The sequence below is a fragment of the Saimiri boliviensis genome, chromosome 8, assembly GCF_048565385.1.
Source record: "Saimiri boliviensis isolate mSaiBol1 chromosome 8, mSaiBol1.pri, whole genome shotgun sequence".
Classification (NCBI taxonomy): Eukaryota; Metazoa; Chordata; class Mammalia; order Primates; family Cebidae; genus Saimiri; species Saimiri boliviensis.
Genome location: NC_133456.1, coordinates 36,003,350 through 36,022,711, shown reverse-complemented (window position 1 = coordinate 36,022,711; position 19,362 = coordinate 36,003,350). Strand labels below are relative to the sequence as shown.

General features: G+C 36.8%; 1 protein-coding gene and 1 pseudogene across 3 annotated transcripts in view; both read left to right on the top strand.

Annotated features, from left to right (window-relative positions):
* Window positions 1-19,362, top strand: part of GAP43 (growth associated protein 43) — a 455,759-nt gene that overhangs the window by 39,448 nt on the left and 396,949 nt on the right. The gene's annotated exons all lie outside the window — the stretch shown is intronic.
* The window catches only part of LOC141585362 (eukaryotic translation initiation factor 4E type 2 pseudogene), a 34,423-nt pseudogene extending 15,061 nt beyond the window's left edge, over window positions 1-19,362 (top strand).

Genomic DNA, 19,362 nt, shown 5'->3' with positions numbered 1-19,362 from the left:
TGTGAAATCTTTGCCTCAGTGGCAATGGTGACTTCATTTCTTAGAAACTAAGCCCCTTGCTAGTAATTCCCATTTATGATCCAATGTTTTATTGTCCTATCTCTCTCCTTAGAGTGGGATTCAGATTCTTATAGTATTTCCTGATTCCTAATACTTGTTCTTGCAACTGGACCCTCTGTTGCCTTGAACTATATCAACTGTTCAGCTGATCTCCTAAACTTGATCCTTTGCCTGCCTGATCCCAAGATGCCTTCACAATTCCTTTTTCTTGCCTTATCTAAGAACAGCTGTATTCCTTCTACTGCAGTCTCATTTTGATTAGTCTTCCCTATTCTACCCTATCATTTTGCTGCCCAAACCTGACTTGACTTCCTTTCCACACAGGTTTTTAAGAGATCAAGATACTGATGCAAATTTCAACATTGGCTTGCAAAATCTCAGAGGTTGCTTTTCTTATCTTGAAATTACTATCCTCCTTTCCCTGTTTGAAAGTCCTTCACAGCGATATGGGATATTTTCATAAAGAAAACAATATTTTCTTAAGAAGCATTAAATGAAATCCCTCTTTCAGTACTACTGGCTCTGGTGTTTGCAAAATTCTCTATTCTGCTCTCCTTCCTAAACCCTTTCTTTTGACTAGTGCAAAAGTATAGACCAAACAGGCAACCTAATGAAACAGCTAAGACAAGACTACTTGTCTTTGCTGAGTAGACTGCTAGCTATTTTGCTAAATGTTTTCAAAATCTGATTTATTCTGTACAATATCCCTCTGAAAGACGTACTGTTATTATCCACATTTTATAAGTGAGGAAAGTCTGAGTAAGTTGCCAAGGTCACCCAGCTAATACTTTTGAAACCAGGACTCAAATTTGAACCTTTCTGAATCCAAACCTCACTAAGCTCTATATCCTCTCTGACATCATAATCTACCAAATAGATGTTGACCTTGACTTACTTGCATTTCAAAAACACTTATATTCATTAGTGGTAGGAACGTTTATAGACAAATCACTAACCAGTAGGAAATCTGAGAATAAGAGAAGCATCAGAAAACAGTGGCAAGGGCAACAGCCAGTAGATAAGAGGTTAAGGTTTTAGTTTCAGCTCTTGGGCCAGCAGCTCTCAGGGCTTCTGTTATTTTATTGTAAAATTAAACTGTTTACTAGATAGGTTCTTAGGATTCTTCTAAAGAATGTAAGTGTTTGCTTCCTGAGAAAACTAGAAAATTTCAGACAGTGTGATCAGTCTCTGCAATTCAGTGTGAGCTACAACAGCACTGTACATGGGTTAGGCCGGTAAGGACAGATTAATAATTCAAGTCAGTCCTGTCCTTGTTGGTCCTGTCCTCTCTTGCTTTGTCAGGGCACCTGCTGAGGCAATCAGCTAAGAATCAGGCAAGTGTGGGCAGCAGTCTGACCTCCTAGGACTAATATCACCAAAATGGCAGATCAAATAATCCACCGAAGAGTCAAATGCATTCCAATCTCTCAGTATGGTAGAGTTGATTCAAATATACTGGGTTGGGCTTCTATGGAAAAAAGAGGAGGTTAAGAGAAGTATCCATAGAAGCTGCTGTATTTAAGTGAATGAGTAAAGCTGCAAGATGGAAATCTGGAAAACATGCTGTAAAAATTCCTTGGAACACAGCTTGAAGGAAGAGCCCTGGCTGGATATTGTTGAGCAACAAGAGCGGCAGACAGACCATGATATGCAGTAATCAAGAATGAGGATGTCAGGACATCTGTTATTTTGTCTGCTTGGCTCTCCTTCCTTTGGAATTTGCTTCTCTACTGTACCCAGTGATTCTTATGTGGCCGTCCCTCCTGCCACAGGGGTGGGCAAAAGACTGAAGATAGCCAATCAGAGTATCTCTTTCTCCAGGGCCTAGATACTGATTGTGTCGGGGGAGGTATGAGATCTATGTAGGGTTTATCAGCGCCCTTTGGGGGAAATTGTTCCATGAAGAAAGAGAAGATCTTTTTCTGAGTTTATGAGCTCTAAAGATCATTGCAAGGAAGAAGAGACTGGTGGACACTGTTATTTGGAAAGAATGTACCAATATGAAGGAAAAAAAGGGCAAGAGTAAACGCATGACTAAGAACGTTTTTATTCCCTTGGCCTCAGATGTGCCTGAAACCAGAAAACACCCAGACATTTCAAACAGATGAGCCAATATACACCTCTCCCCCTTGTAGGATAGGTTTATTGAGATCTATTTACACGCAGTAAAATTTACTCTGTTTAGGTGACTAGTCCTGTGAATTTGGTCAGTACATAAAGATTGCATAACTACTACCTCGGTCAAGACATAGGATATTTCTGTCACCTCAGAAAGTTACCTCATGCCCCTCTGTTATTAATCCCTTTCTCCAGGTCTATCCACTGACAAACACTAATCTGTTTTTCTGTTCCTATATTTTAGCCTTTTACTGAATATCTTGTAAATGGAAACACAAAGTATATACCCTTTTGAATATATCACTTCTTTCACTTAGCAAAATGCATTTGAGAGCCATCTGTGTTGTTACTAGTATCAGTAGTTTGTTCCTTTTTATTGCTAAGTAATATTTCATTGTGCGGCTGTACCACAGTTTGTTTATGCAGTTGCCAGTTCATGGGCCTTTGAATTGTTTCCAGATTTTGGTAATTATGAAGAAAACCACAGTAAGTAATTGCATACAAATTTTTATATGGTCATATTTTCATTTCCCTTGGGTGAGTATCTAAGAGTAGCATTGCTGGGTTATACAGTAAATATACTTTTAATGTTATAAGAAACTTCCAAACTGAATCCCAAAGTGGCTGTACCATTTTGCATTTCTGCCAGCAGTAATTCCCATTGCTCTTCTTTCTCACCAGCATTTGATGGGTTTTTTTAAATGAATAATTTTAATAGGTGTGCAGTGTTATCTTATTGTGGTTTCAATGAAAAAATGATGTCAAGCATCTTTTCATATGCTTATTTGCCATCCACATATTTTTACTGATGTGTCCGATCAAATCTTTTGCTCATTTTTTATTGTGTTGTTTGTTTCCCATTATTTCATTATGATAGTACATTTTCTGGACACAAGTCTTTTATGAAATTTATGTTTTGCAAATATTTGCTTTCAGTCTGTGACTTGTCTTTTCATTTTCTTAGCAGTGTCTTTCAAAGAGCAGAAGTTTCTAATTTTGTAGTCCTATTTATCTTATTTTATAGGTTATGGTTTTTGTGTCCTAGCCATCTAAAAAATCTTTGCTAAATTCAGGGACATACAATTGACATTTTTTTCCTTAGGTACTTTATAGTTTTAGATTTCGCATGTAGAATTATGATCAATTTGGGGTTACTTCTTGTATACATTGCTTCCCCCTTTTAAAGATTATTTAAATTGAATTTCAGTTCCTGGTAATGAAAGAGTTTTGACTAATATAGATGGAGTCCTTCACATATGTTGAAGGACTTCTGTGGAGATGTATTTTTAGAGGGTATGTTGATTCCTCCCCAAGTTAATTTAATTTCACTGAAAACTCCATTGTGATTTATTTGCTCAAACTTAACAAAGTGAACTTGTAACTGAAGTAATATATGGGAAAATATTTTTTCTTCCTGTTGCTGTAACAGAATAAGAACATGAATATTTTGAAAACTCATAAGAATAAAGGGACTGGTCCTATAAGATATTAAACATAAAGTAACCTATAATAATCAAATCAGTTTGGTCCTGACGCGGGATCAACAAGAACAGCCGAGATGCAGGTAACCACATATGTTTTACATATGTGTAAGAAAGGAATTATGCAATAAATTGTGCTGGTAAAATTAGCTTAAAAGTAAATGAAATTATATCCTTACCTAATATCAAAACTCCAGATGAACTAGATTGCAGTCTGATAAATAAAAAAAAAAAAGAAAACATTTAGGGGCAGATAGTCTGAAATGGGGATATTGACCTAGCACCTTCTTGATCTTTTCTCAGATTTCTTTGCTCTTTTGAGGTGATTTAACTGGATTATAATATTGCTCAAATAATCTGCATCTTAATGTATTCCACCTAGGTCATGTAAAAATATAGATTATATTGACCTTCTTTGTTGAAAGCAAAAGTACTTTGTTTTGATGCACAAATATATATATGTTTTCTTATTTTTTACTCCTCAGAAGCATTTGCATTCAGGCAAGATTTCTGAAAATATTTTCTCCATCAAATTAAACAAAGCTTATAATATATTCCAGAGGGAAAATGTTCTAATTAATTCCAAGTGTGTGAGGTCTGGAGGCAACATAGAGGGTCTAGATTGGCTGTGGTGTTTCCTGTGAGGTGAAGACACATTTTTCTTCTCTTCATAGATTCTCCGGCCTGGGGGATTAATATTTACCTTGATTTAATGTCTCATCAGAAGGATGACATCCACAGCAGTCTAGATGCAGCAGGATTAAATGAAGCATGGCCGTTTCTTCAAGAGAGACTTAAACTTCAAGCCTTTAGCCCTAGAGGGAAGGGGTAGGAGATGAAGAGAGAGTAAAAATCTATTGAACTACCAATGATAGAGTGAGAATGAAAAAATTAACTGCCTTTACCAAAGGCACAATTTAGGGGCAGAGATGAGGTTTGTACTCAAGAAATCCAAGGGTTAGTCCCAAGTAAGAGGTACCTTTGGGTTTACAGCGTATCAGCTCTGGGAGACAAGCGTTCAGCTGCCCCTGGCATACCACCACCCCACTCCCTACCATTCAGGTGACCCCCAAGACAAAAATCAAGCTTTGTCTTTAAGGGAGAAAAAAAGGTAGATTATGTTCAGTTTTGGGAAATTGAATCCAAAGCCCTGTCCAGACATAATTTTGTCAGTGTAGCATCTTTTTTTCTCCCAGAAGCAAGCAGATGCATATAAGAAGTGTTAAAAGTAGGGCAGGGTGAGGGCCAGCCCACCTAGAACTCTGCGCATGACAGGGGACCACAGAAGGGCTTGGGATCTCAGCGTCATGGGTTATTCTTTCCACCCCAACCCCAGATTTTCTTTGTTTTCTCAGCAAACCATTAAGGGTCTGGTGCTGATGAAATAATTTAAGAATTTCTTATAACCCTGTGTGATTTTAGTTGGTAATATCTTTATCAGATAATGAATTCTTTAAATTCACTCAATGCTGTGTAAAATCATACTTCTTATTTGTCACAAAATTAATCCCTTTCAAGTTTCAGAAGGTGGAGGTAAACTCTTACATGTCAGAGTTTTGAGACTCTCATGTTCCTTGTCTTCAAATTCTATGTCTTCATGGACTTCTATCCAGCCTTTTATGTGGTCACTACTCCTCTCTTCTTCCTCCATGGAGTGTTGATTGTTTTTAATTATTTTTTTCCTTTAATTTCTGGCATACCCTCTTTCTGTCTCTCTCTTTCTTAGTTGTGTCAAAGAAAATTATACATGGTAGGAATTTAGACCGTGACCCTTTAAACAGTTGTGTTTTATTTCCTTCTATTTCAATCAATGCTTAGCTCCATAAAAGACAGTGAACCTGCAGAAAAAACATGAGCTTAGGAGTCACCCAGATTTAGGATTAAATCATTCTCAGTCATTTACTACCTATATGACCTTGAGTAACTAAGCTTCAGTTTCACTTTTAATCGGGGGATAATATATTCATCTTATTGGGTCACTGTAACATTAATTGAAAAACATTGGGTATGTAGTTTAATACTACTATAGTAAGATGAACGAATCTAGTTTTTAAAACAAATCAGTGAAAGTCTCAAGATAATAAATCAAAAATGATTTATTATCATTTCTATCCTGTACTTTTACAAAAAGTTAAAAAGTCCAGGGAATCCTGGTAAGTGCTGAGAACAGACTTTGCTTGACCAGCAGGAATTTATTAGAGTCACTGACTGATAGTAACAGACATAGTTCATTACTTTCCCATAACTGACAGTAGCAGTCTGCAGGAAACATACTGATGGGAGTCTTCATTAGAATGAACCTAGAAGCTTGCCTTGGATAGCTTATTTACATAGGTTAATGCTTGCCAAGCATACAACCCCAAGGAAACTGTCCCTAGTACAACCATTCCTATCAATATATTAAAAAGCCTTGACCAACCTAGTGGAGAGCTCTTTAGCAAGAATTGTATATAAGCATGTCACTGTTTAGACTGAAATTGGTGGGCCTCTCTATTCCAGCCTCACTTAGTCACTAAATGTGGCATGACCTTGGGAGAGGCCATTCTTGGCACCTAAAGGAGCTACCAGTTGGGGCTGTGCATTAACTGCATTCTCCATAGCCAGGCAGGAAGTCATTCCTTGAAAGAGGTCTAGGTAGCACATCTTCTTGTCCACCACAATAAGATATTATCTACAAAATATATTCTAATGATTTCCATGTTTTTATTTCTACTTCTATAAAATCTCTGGCCAAGTTGCAACATGCATTACTTACTGCTACGTAATAAAACACTCCAACATTTAGTGTCTTACAGTGGTAATAATTTAGTGTTTCTCATGATTCTCTGTATTGGCATCAATTAAACTGAATGATTGTTCTATTGGTCTTGCCAGAAGTCATTCATGTGATGTTAGGCCTATTCCCTCTTAGTCATGGATAGAGAGTCTAAGTGGCCTTGTTCACATGTCTCTCTTTCTCTCTCCCTGTTATCTCTCATTCAGTAGTTTAGCTGCTTTTTTACATGGCAGCAGTAGTATTGCAAGAGGTGATGAATCTGGAAGCTGTTGCTCAGACTCAAGTATTGGCTACATTCTATAAATAAGGAAATTATTAAAAACAGACTACTAAGATGCAGGGGGTGGGGGAAAATAAACTAGCACTTAATAGTAAGAACTGTAAAATATTGTGACTTAAATTTTTCATTCTGTCACCATCTACTCTCAGGTTTTCAAATGCAAAACATGTCCCCTTACCCATGCCCCATCCCACCCCTCCCCACAGAGTTACTCCCATTATAGCACTACTATCAAGCTTAAAGTCCGGAATCTCATTGTAGCTTAGAATAGAACTTGTTTCCTTTGCCGTAAATATGGTTGTACCAAGGACATCTACCATCTAAGAATTGCCATTCTCAAGATATGAACTCTTCTGATGTCCTCAGTGACGTAGATTACTGCCTAATTTCTGTATAGGGTTTGCCTGATTTTTCTGGGTGACTTTTATATTCGAAGATACCTATCAAAGAAACATTTTTAAATCTGCCATAAAGACTATAGGAATAGCTCACATCTTATCATATTAAACACCAGGGCTTACCTTATAGAAAATCCCAGGCCTGCTAATGTCAAATAAAATTGTGAAATTGATCAATTAGTGTGGCAGTTAGGTGTTTCAGATTGCTTATTCCATGAACAAATCTTATTTGAGCCAAAAATTTAAAGGAATTGTGTGCTAAGTATACCTTGCAAGCTAGCTATTAAAAAGCTAGCTAGCTATTCAAGAAAAGTTAAGAATTGAGTTTATTTTTTAACCCAATAAACCAAAGCATGCTGGATCATTCAAAACTTATTATATTGTCTGCCTCAATGGTGGGCAAGTATGTCATGGGAGAGCCATTCAAAATTTCGGGTTCCATTGACCTTTTGGGAGTCATGAACCTGTGAAGAAGCTCATGACAGCAATGAATCCTTTTCCCAGAAAAACTGTCATAAATTCAGGATTTGGGGATTTGTGGATCTCTTAAAGTCTTTCATAAGAATGCTATAGCTCTTTTTTTTTTTTTTTCTGAGATGGAGTCTTGCTCTTTTGCCCAGGCTGGAGTCGGTGGCACCATCATCTTGGCTCACTGCAACCTCTGCCCCCCAGGTTCAACTGATTCTCCTGCCTCACCCTCCTGAGTAGCTGAGACTATAGGGGCACACCACCATACCTGGCTAATTTTTGTATTTTTAGTGGAGACCAGGTTTTGTCATGTTGGCCAGGCTGGTCTCAAACTCCTGACCTTGTGTGATCCACTCACAGCCTCCCAAAGTGTTTGGATTACAGGCATGAGTCACCATGCTCAGCTGGTATGGTTCTTAAAATTTAGGATTCCTATGAATCAGCTGAAGTGCTTATCAACAAAGGTAGAGTGTCAGGCTTCAGGCTTTAGTTCTTATAATTGGAATAGGCCTTGATAAGGACCAGAAAATGCATGTTTAACAAAAATGCTAGATGCTTTTGATGCAGGTTAATTTTAGTTGCATTTTGAGAAACACAGGACCTCAAAAAACTTCCAATTAAAATATTTGATCTTTCTGGATATATTGAAGAGACTAAAAACAGCACATGAATTATGTTTTTCCTTTCCTTTGATCTCAGTCTGCTTTATATGCATCCCAGGGATTCAGCTTTTACATCTGGTTGAGCTAATGACAACACGGAAGTAGACTGCAATTGGATAAAGTTGTCTGTATGTACACACACGCACACACACATACATACACACACATAATTTGGACTATTTGGTTACTTCGTTGCAGTTTTAAAATCTTGATTTCTTGACACCTCAAACTGCTACTGAAGATACCACTATTTACCTTCTCCAAATGATCTTATAATGGTTGTTAATTTATATGTATTCATTTTCACAAAGTCAGAATCAATGTGATGTGTTGGTTTCCTTCTTTCTTGTAACATTTCCCCATATGCTGGGCTGTAGTTATTTCCATGTATCAACATTTTATTTTATATAGTCATAATATTCTGTGCTGGTGTGTCAAAGTATATTTAGTTTTCATTGGTAGCCTTTGGGGATATAGTTTCTGTTCAATATCAGCTGTATGCAGCAGTAACATTTTTAAAAATTTTGTCACTCTGGCTGGAGTGCAATGATGTGATCACAACTCACTGCAACTTCCAACTACTAGGCTCAAGTCATACACTTACCTCAGCCTCACAAGTAGCTAGGACTGCATGTGCACACCATCACACCTGGGTAATTTTTATTCTCTGTAGGAACAGGGTCTCACTATCTTGCCCCAGCTTGTCTCAAACCCCAAGCCTCAAGCAGTCCTCCTCATCTCAACCTCCCAAGCATTGATGTCATTGATATTAAAGGAGTGAACCACGATGTCAAGCCCTCCCCTCTTTTTTTTTTTTTAATTATTGTGAGCAGGAATTATCAAATGAAAATAACATGACACCAATCTTGAAAGATACTTAGGCCACACACTGATGCATAATTAGCCCACAGAAAATGGGTGATAAATTGAACCCAAAATATTGTCAAGGAGTTAACACAATTTTAGGCATTACTAAGCATTGTGTTTTTAGATTTTTGTTAGGAACATGGCAATTAGAAATAAATTAAAAAAAGAGTTGGTGAGTAGCTCCTCCCTGAAAAAATATGCTGACTGTATACAAATTTATGAACTTGAGTTTCTAAGCATGGCAGAAGGCAGTTGGATGATATAGAGAGTTGGGTTGAAACTATATTGTGTCATGTCTTCTTGAACAGACAAAATATGCTTCTCTATGACAGATTATAAAGATAAACATTTGTGTTGCAGGAAACCAGCTTTTTTGAAATCTGTTGGAAGTCCAATTTGGCTGAAAAAAGGGGATCTGATAAACTTTTGAAAGACTATTTTATTATGAGAGTAAGACAATCAACATAGGTAAATACCATTCTGGACTTGATTTTAAGTAAGAAGGAAAACTGATTATTAAAGAAACAGTAAATACCTAATATAAAGAAAGAGAAGCCTGGTTTGTTTATTCATGTGCCATAGACTTTGACAGCCAATTGCTAAAAAGTTTCCTTGAGACTCTAAAAGGGAAATAGATGATGAAGGGTGGAAAGTTCTCCAAGTAAAATTCTGATTGTACAAACATCTTGAATAGTTCAATGAGAAAGGCAAAAGGAAGACATCTAAGGAAAATAATTCGGTTGCATAGGTATTTCATTCTAAGTCCAGGTTCATAAAAGACTTTTACAAAAGGTATAAAGAGAGATATATAATGAAAGAGAAATATAACAGTATGAAAGGAATATGAAAAAAAACACCAAGAATATTAAAGGACAAGTGAGGCAAATGAGGTAAGCTACAGAGAGAAAGAAAAAAAGATGGTATAAATGATTATTTTAAGTATGTAGAATAGGAAGAAATTGTATGTCCATGGCTTCTAAGAAAGGTGCAGGAAAACATAAGACTTACAGATGCTGTTTTAATTCTTTAATGGAGATAATGGCAATGCCAGAAAATATAAACTAAACAACTTAATTTTAACCTCTTATCAGCATTTGGGATTGGACTTTTTAAAATAGAAGGCTTGTGAACCTTTGGAAAAGAACGCAATGATCACTAGCAATCAATATACATTCACGAAGAACTAGTGAAGCCACATTGATTTTATATCGTTTTAAAATAGTGATTGATGGTAATTTAAGGAAGAATAATTGCTTTAGCACCTCTTGATTTCAGTAGGGTTTGATAATTTTTTGATGTTATTTAGAGTAAAATGGTAAAACAACACTTAATAGATTTGTAAGTGAATTAATAATTCCCAGTCTAACAGTTACTGTTCAATATTAAAGGAGGGAAGTCTTCATTTACTAGAAAATGGCTCTGTCCTTTACATTATCCAGTTCAAAATGTATACTGGTGACTTGAATGAAGGAATATATTGTGTACTACGTAGCACACATGGGTTATATGTAAAACAAAATCCCACTTAGACAATTTTGTGTCGGATGCTGGTTACTCAGATTTGACTCCTGGATGCCACAGATGAGTCTGAGTCAGGTAGACACACACTAAACAGAGGACGTGAAGGATTTGTTGACTGTAACAATCTCTGAAAAGAACTGCTGAGAGGAGTTTCCCTGTCCCCCACTGTGTTAGGTTGAATAATGGCACCTCAAAGATATCTACATCTGAATCCTTGGAACCTGTGAGTTTGTTACCTTACATGGAAAAGGCACTTTGCAGATGTGATTATGTTAAGCACCTTGAGATGGGGAAATTATCCTGCATTCTCTGGGTGTACCCAGTATAATCACAAGCATTTGTATAAGAGGGACCCAGGAGAGTCGTAATCAAACAGGAAGATGTGGAGACTGGGGAATGTGGGCAACCTCCAGAAGCTGCATTTGAAAAAGGGAGTCCTTCCCACAGCTTCTAGAGGGAACAAAGCCATGGCCTTTCAATCTCCAGGGCTGTTCTATAACAAAGTTACATTGTTTTAACCTAGTTTGTGTTCATTTATGACAACATCAAAGGGAAACAAACATACCCATATACAAAAACCGAAAGGACATATGATAAAAGCTGGTATAAATTTCTGCTTTCTCCTTAGAGGGGAACAGGTGATAACCATTAACTACTGGGGCTAAAAGAACTGTCCCCTAGCTTAAACCCACCTCTGCATGTCTTATGTTGCTCTTGTTCCATTTTGTTCTACTATGGCATAACTAATTCTTGTTTCAGTGCCCTTATTACTGGCACTATGCTAAATTTTAATTGGTGGAATATCAGCTTTTCAGTGTTGGCATTTCATCAGATGGTTTGTGCCGAAGGGTTTGTTTCCTCCAAATGCTAGAATTACCTATAGCGTTTTGTAGTTCTCTATCTCCCCAGTACAAATACTTTCTGCATTTTTAAAATTTGTGTTAAAGAGCCCTGTGCTCTGACACCATAGCTCTTGGTGCACTATGTCAATAGGAGGGAAATTTGAAATCCTCTTGGGAAAATAAGGCATTCAGTTAAAAAAAAAAACCCAAACAGAGTGGTTTCAGAGGAAGTCTGGATGGGGAAATTATATAAGTGAAATGTGAGGTGTTGAGCCTATTTATGTTAGAGGAGGGGTAATGGATGGAGCACTAAGAACCAATTCTTTTCATGGTAAATCACCCAAACAACCAAGGCCATTTTTAATACTTCAAATGAAGGTATAACCATCATCTCCACAGAGAGGAAAAGGGGGGTGTCTTGTCATAGAACCACCTCCATCATTGAATACTTTATGGGGTTTGTAATTTATTCAAAAATTTATTGTCAAGTTTAACTACCTTGGTCCAGCCCTTCGAGTTTGAATCAAAAGATGACACCTTCACAAAAGCCAGAAGTCATAATAAAGACATGTTTTACATTCAGACAGCAAGCCAGTGGGTAATCACCACCCATGTTCCCATAAAAAAGGAGATAATACCCTCTTTGTGAGCATGGGAATAAAACTGTCAGATTTCTACCAACACCACACTCTCAAGAATCCTCAGTACAACATAAACTGCTCATGAAAGGGAGATAGAACCACATACCATCATAAAAAAATATATTTAATTTGGAAAGCCACCATATAACATAAAATCCAGACATAATGCAAAAAAAAACTTTGGTTATGTAGAAATTTAGTCACTGTACAGACCATTTACAATATCTGGCTTTCTGCAGCATGAAAGATACCCCATGGTATTAAATTATTATTAATTACTAGTTTAAGTTGAAGAGGACTCATCCAATGACTTTTTCAAAGTATTCAAAAATAAGTTTGGGGCAAAGATACAAAAATAGTATTAATATTTTACCCAAATAAATATTCAGCTCAATTAATACAAGCCCAGTCAGCAGCTTTCCAAGTAACAGGTGGATAAATTGGAAATAAAAAATACCTGATGAGTGAACAGCACCAGAATTGACCATTTTGACGCCTCGTCCAATGGCTGCCAAAACTCATGGCTGAATCTATTTAGTCTCCATCAGCATTCTTAGCTCTGCCCTAGTTAGGTTTATATTAATAGTCAAGGAAATTACAAGAAACTATACGCCAGTTACTTAGAAGCATGTATCAAGACAAATGTCAAAGACAGTTCTGCAGTGAAAAACTTGTCTGATCTTACCAAGCAAAGATAGTTTCAAAAAAGCCTTTCCAACCTAGCCAATTGAGAATGTTTTAAATCCCCATTCAGTTCTCCAATTAGAATATTAAGAGGGAATTTCCTTAGCATGTCAACAAACAGTGATCAAATACTGATAATATGGAATGTAAAAATGAGACGATTAAGCACAGTCAGCCCTCTGTATATGTGGGTTCTGCATCTGTGGCTTCAATCAACTATGTATCAAAAATATTTTTTTTAAATCCACAAATTTCCAAGAAGCAAAATCTGAATGTGCCGTGCACAAAGTACTTCTTTGAATCCAAGCAAATAAAGTGATGTGCAGGCATTGTCTTAGGTATTATAAGGAATCTAGAGATTATCTAGAGATAATTAAGTATACAGGAAAATGTGCATAGATTTTGTGCAAATATATTTGATATGAGACTTGAGCATCCACAGGTGTATCTGTAGGGATCCTGGAACCCCATGGACACTGAGGGGGCAACTGTACTTTATCATTGGGGAGGATGGGAAAGAGAATCCTTTTAAAATTTGTAGAGGATATTATTTGATTGCCCTGCTATTGAATAGACACTAGCCACAATGTTTTCACCTGAGACTGCCCTGAAGCCCACATTAACTGCTGATCTTGATAGTTATCTGCCATAATGTCTCTCTGACCTCCCCTCACAAATCTTGTTAGTTGTTAAGACTCAGCTTAGATGTTACTAACTCTGAGAAGATATGACTTCCTGCCTTGGGCCGGATGCTTTCTTGAGGAGCTCCTATAGAATGCTGTACTGTTTCTGTTCTCTTTCTGGTACCATTGCCAGTTTATTATTTCACCTACTGGATTAGACCATTTAAGGGACTTTCATTTTGATAAATGCATTTATAACAATTCTGACACATTGTAGATGCACATTGATTTGCTGAGTGAATGAAAAAATGAGTGCATGTAGAACTTCCCCATAAACCAGAATACAACAGACATCTGTAAGTTTCTTAGCAATAGCCTCTCAAGATAGTACTTCAGCACTTAATGGTCTCTACTAGAACGTAGGTGCCATTAAAGCAGTAACTTAGTTGCTTTATTTATTGTTGTGTACCTAGCACAGACAAGCATCTGATATATAGTAGCTACTCTGTAGATGTTAAATGAATGATTAAGTATAAATTAATAAACAGAGACATTTGAAATAACACCCAGTTTTTAAAAAATCTACGAGAAGCATCTCAGATGATCATAATTATAACTTGAATGGTATTTTACAGTTCCCAATATGTATTTATTTACTTTAATTGTATTAACAACTTTTTTTGTGGATTTTATTATAACAACTCCCATTTTGCAGATAAAGAACTTGAGCTGAGGGAATGGTACAGTCAGAACAGAAACCCTGGTTCTATGACTACAAATTTTGGGATATTTCCACTAACCTGGAACTTTCTCAATCCATGACATTAAACTTAATGGTCAGGTGGGAAAAAAAAAATCTATTTTCAACTGTTTTCTTTCAGATATGGACATCTGAAAAATCTGGTCACAAAATGACTAGAAATAAAAATAAATCACTATAGTTTCCTGAAAAACATAAATGAAAGGTGGTATAAGAAACCATATCTGGGGTACAGTTCTCTTCTCTGAAAACAGTAGAAAATCAACAAAAAATATAAACTGTGAGACATTCCATAGACAAGACAAATATGATTTTTAACTCATTAGGTGAGACTGTAAAATGTATGTCTTCAGTGACAAGCAGCTGACAAGTCTTGGAATAATCCAGAAAGAATAAATTATTTGTAGGAATCCATATAGGCACTAGTTATTTGTAACTGTCTTGTAGGTAATAATAAATAGTGATGACAGAAAAAAATTATAAGACTTTTATTCTTATTTACTGTTTAGGAGAAGATGACATCAGTTTAACTTATAGATGTGCAAATAAATGACTGGAGTTGGTTTTGTAATCAGATTCTATGTCTCTTCATCCAATCAGTGACACATTTAAAGTCACTATCTGAAATAGGTACTGTAAGATTTTGGTAGGCTGAATAATGCCCTTTTCCAGAAGCTGTCCACATCCTAATACTTGGAACAGACAAATGTTACCTTATATGGCAAAAAGCAGTTTTATGGGGTAAGATTAAAGTAAGGATTTTGAGATTCAGAGATTGTTTCGGATTATCTAAGTGGGCCCTAGATGCAATCACAAGTATCCTTCATGAGGAAATTCTTTCATGCAGAGGGAGATTTGACACAGACAGAAGAGGGGAAAGCAATGGTAACAACAGAGGCAGAGACTAGAGTGAAGCATTCACTCCAAATGTGAAGCATTTCCAGGGCAAAGAATGCCTGGAACTCCCAGAAGCTGGAAAAGGCAAGGAACAGGTTTCTAGCTAGAGCATCTTAAGAGAGGGTGGCCCTGCTGACACATTGATTTTGGCCCAGTGTAACTTATTTTGGACTTCTGGTCTATTCAGTTGTGAAATAATAAATTTCTATTGTTTAAGCTACGAAGTTTGTGCTGCTAAAGTAATGCCTTGACTTAGCTGAGGGAGTTTGATAGAATTAATGGGGGACAAAAGCCTTTTGAACCTGACTGTGGTCTTGAAAATGGGAAATCTTCTCCTCATTATTAGAAGAGGACTCACTCTGTTGTTACCCTTTGATAACGAATTCAAATTGGATTTGAACATTTTTAGGGTTAAAAAAAGAGGCAACCAAGTGCCAAACGCAATGCAGGGGATAGTTTTAGAATAATTTTATGTTAAATAGAGTCCACTAAAAAGTTGAGAAATGACTCTTAGGTTTTTAGCTTGAGCAGTAGGGATCATGGGGGAGACTACTGGAGAAGGCAGGAGTAGAAAGAGAGTTTCATTTTGGACACATGAAATTTAGGGTCTCTGTTAGATACCTACTCATATTAAGTAGCATATGAACATATAAATTTGAAGCTGAGGGAAGATATCATGGGAGGAGACAAACATTTGAAAATAATATGCACAGAGTTGAAACAGGGTAAATGCTAAAAATCTGATTTACATTTTTCTTCTGAGTATCTAATATACTGATGCTAATTTTATTGATCAGAGCCTTATTTTAAAACAGTATTACTGTTCTGTGCCATTTTTGCAATACTCTTTTGCCAAATTAAGATTATACAAAATATCATTGAATCCCTTTTACCATTCATCCTTTAACAACCGTGATGCTCAACGAAGTCATTTACATACAAGTGAAATGTGAGAAAATCTATCCACACTAGGTATCTCTTTCTCACTAAAGTGGACAGCGATCTCTGAGCATTAAGTTTTAGCAGCTTTTTTAAAGAAAAATCAGCAGGGAGTATAGACAGACTCCTTGCTAAAATCATCGCAGAAATTAAATAATAGATTACTATGATAAGCATCATTGTACTGTATGTAATTATACATTTTTTACTTTAGAAAGATATTTCCAAAAGCTAACTCTTGTAAGATAACTTTCTGTAGTGAGCTACTAAAGAAAGATAGTACAGAATTTGTTGTGTTAACTGAATGATTTTATTTTTTGTTTTTTGGGACAAGATCTCACTCTTGTCACCGAGGCTGGAGTGCAGTGGCATCATCACAGCCCACTGCAGACTTGAACTCTTGACCTCAAGAGATCCTCCAGTCTCAGCCTCCAATAGCTAGGATTACAGGCCTGCATCGCCATGCCCAGCTAATTTTTTTGTATTAACTTGCCATGCTGCCCAGGCTCGTCTCAAACTCCTGGCTTTAAACAGTAATTCTGCCTTCACCTCCTAGAGTGCTGGGATTACAGGCATGGGCCATTGTGGCCAGTTTATTTTTTTTAAGTAGATAAAAATACACTAGAGAAACTCTTTCCTTATGACATCCTTAGTAAAACTACTCAAGTCTCTAGGTAATATGATGTGTGCTGTAGTTGTGATGCACAAATATGGTCATACAATTTTATTCCTTTTGCTGTTACTTATAATAAAATACCTGAAAGTGGATAATATGTAAAGAAAATAAATTTGTTTCTTATAGTTATGTAGGCTGAGAAGTCCAAGGTTGAGGAACTGCATTTGGTGAGGACCTTCTTGCTGGGAGGAACTACATAGAGTCTTGAACTGGTACAGGGCATCACATATGAGGGTTGAGGATGCTAGCTCAGGTCTATCTTCCACTTTTTGTAAAGCTACCAGCCCACTCCATGGTAACCCATTAATTCATTAACCCATTAATCCATGAATTGATTGATTTATTCATGATGTCAGAGCCCTCATACCACTTCATCGTCTCTTAAAGACCCCTACCTCTCACTACTGCCATGTTGAAGATTAAGTTCAACATGAGTTTTGGAGGGGAAAAACATTCAAAACATAGCACATAGCAGTGGTTTCCTCAGCTATGCTTCTAAAGGTGGCCATTTTCAGAGTCAAGGGCTTTATCCTTCAAAGGGAGACTTTATCAGTGAGTTTTGAAGGTTTTTTCCCCTCCTTATCCACTGTAAGAAAGAATCACAGTTTAACCCCTTTGGGATCATTCCATTTCATGAATAATTTAAAATAAATTCTAGCTTTAAAAAGTAAAATATGAACTACAAACAGTCTTTTGAAGAAATTTTCATAATTTTCAGGCAAAGATTTCAAAGGTGTCCCGGGTATAACCTGGAAAAGAATGACTTTTAATTAGGAAGTTCCATCTCACCGTATTAATCAGTCAATGCCACATTACTCTGTGTACATTTTAAAAATAATAGCAAATTGAAGAAACACCTGTTTGTTCCATGCCAGAGAAACTTATTTCAGACTTTCCCTCACACTGTAATCAAATAGACAATTAGAGGGAAAAAAGACATACAAATAGTTTAAAGATACTGCAATTGATAAAAAAATATTAAAGGTCAAATCTGGGCTAGAATGGTAGTTTAGATTAATTGGAAGCCACAGATACAAAAGAAGTCTGTACACATTTACAAGCTCTTTCCCGTGGACCTGCATGGATTCTCAACATTGGGAGCAAGGCAAGTGAGAAGAGAGAGATCCTTTAAATATAAAACCCACCAATTTGCCTGGACCTTTCTGTTTTGTGAAGCAAAGGCTATTTGGTGGAGAGCAGAAAACTGCCTTTCTCCAAGGGACCAGGTAAAGATCCACTGCTTCTGGTAGGGAGAGTAAAGGACAAGACTGCCAGCTCTGGGGGAGAATAGAAAACTCTTTGACCCTGGACTCAGGTAAAGATACACTGCTTCTGAAGGAGGCATAGAAACAAAAGTTCCTAGCCACATGATTCTACACTGATATCACAGTGGGGGCAATATAAAACACTCTGAAAGATACAAATTAGAGTTTGCTTGAAGAGAGCAGAGAACGTTTGACATCATAGGCCCAGGCAAACAAAGCCTGCCTAAGACATAGTCTGGACTCTGGTAATGGAGGAAAAAAAAAAAAAAATTGTGCCTTTAATACAAGCCCAATGCTTAGTAATGAGCAATAGGTTTCTAATTCTGGGGTTGAAACAAGTGCATTGTTCCCTCCTTTGGCACTTTGGGAAGTTCAAACCCACACAAGCCCTGCCCACTGTGCAGGAACTGTTACCCCAACACCACCGTCTAACCACCACAAAAACCCCAAATAATTTTCAGACTTTCTAGGGAGCTTCCTGCAGATAGCCTTAAATATGAATAATAATATTTTCTTTCCTTTTTGGTGTCTGTGTGTCACTGTTAGTCTTACTATCCGAAGCAATTTTTGGTTGGGTGTCCATCATAATTCTGCAGGTTGGTCAACACTTAAGTCAACTGCTTTTAAAAGAATACGTAATTGATCCAAAAGAAGACAGTGAAAGAGGAATAAAAGAAGGAAAAATAGATGGAACAAGTAGAAAACAGAAAGATTATATATTCAAATACAACATATCAATAATTACATTAAATGAAAATAGTAAAAACTCTAATGAAAAAGCAACACACTATTATAGGTTGTATACAAAAAAACCATTTTATTTTTATTTTTTATTTTTTGTTTTTTTGAGACGGAGTTTCGCTGTTGTTACCCAGGCTGGAGTGCAATGGCACGATCTCAGCTCACTGCATCCTCCGCCTCCTGGGTTCAAGCAATTCTCCTGCCTCAGCCTCCCGAGTAGCTGGGACTACAGGCGTGCACCACCACGCCCGGCTAATTTTTTTGTATTTTTTTTTAATAGAGACGGGGTTTCACCTTGTTGACCAGATGGTCTCGATCTCTTGACCTCATGATCCACCTGCCTCCGCCTCCCAAAGTGCTGGGATTATAGGCATGAGCCACCGTGCCCGGCCCAAAAAACCCATTTTAAATATACTGCCATGTTTAGGTTAAAATAAAAAGATGAAAAAATATATACCATGGTAACCCTAATGAAAAGAGGGTGGAGTGGTTATATTAATAAAAAACAAAGTACACTTTGAAACAAGGAATATCACTGGGAGTAAAAATGGACACTACACAATAATAAATTAATTAATCTATAAAAACAATTCTAAATGTGTGTATATAAACAACTATGCTTCAAGATACTTAAGGGGAAACTGATAGAACTGAATGAAGAAA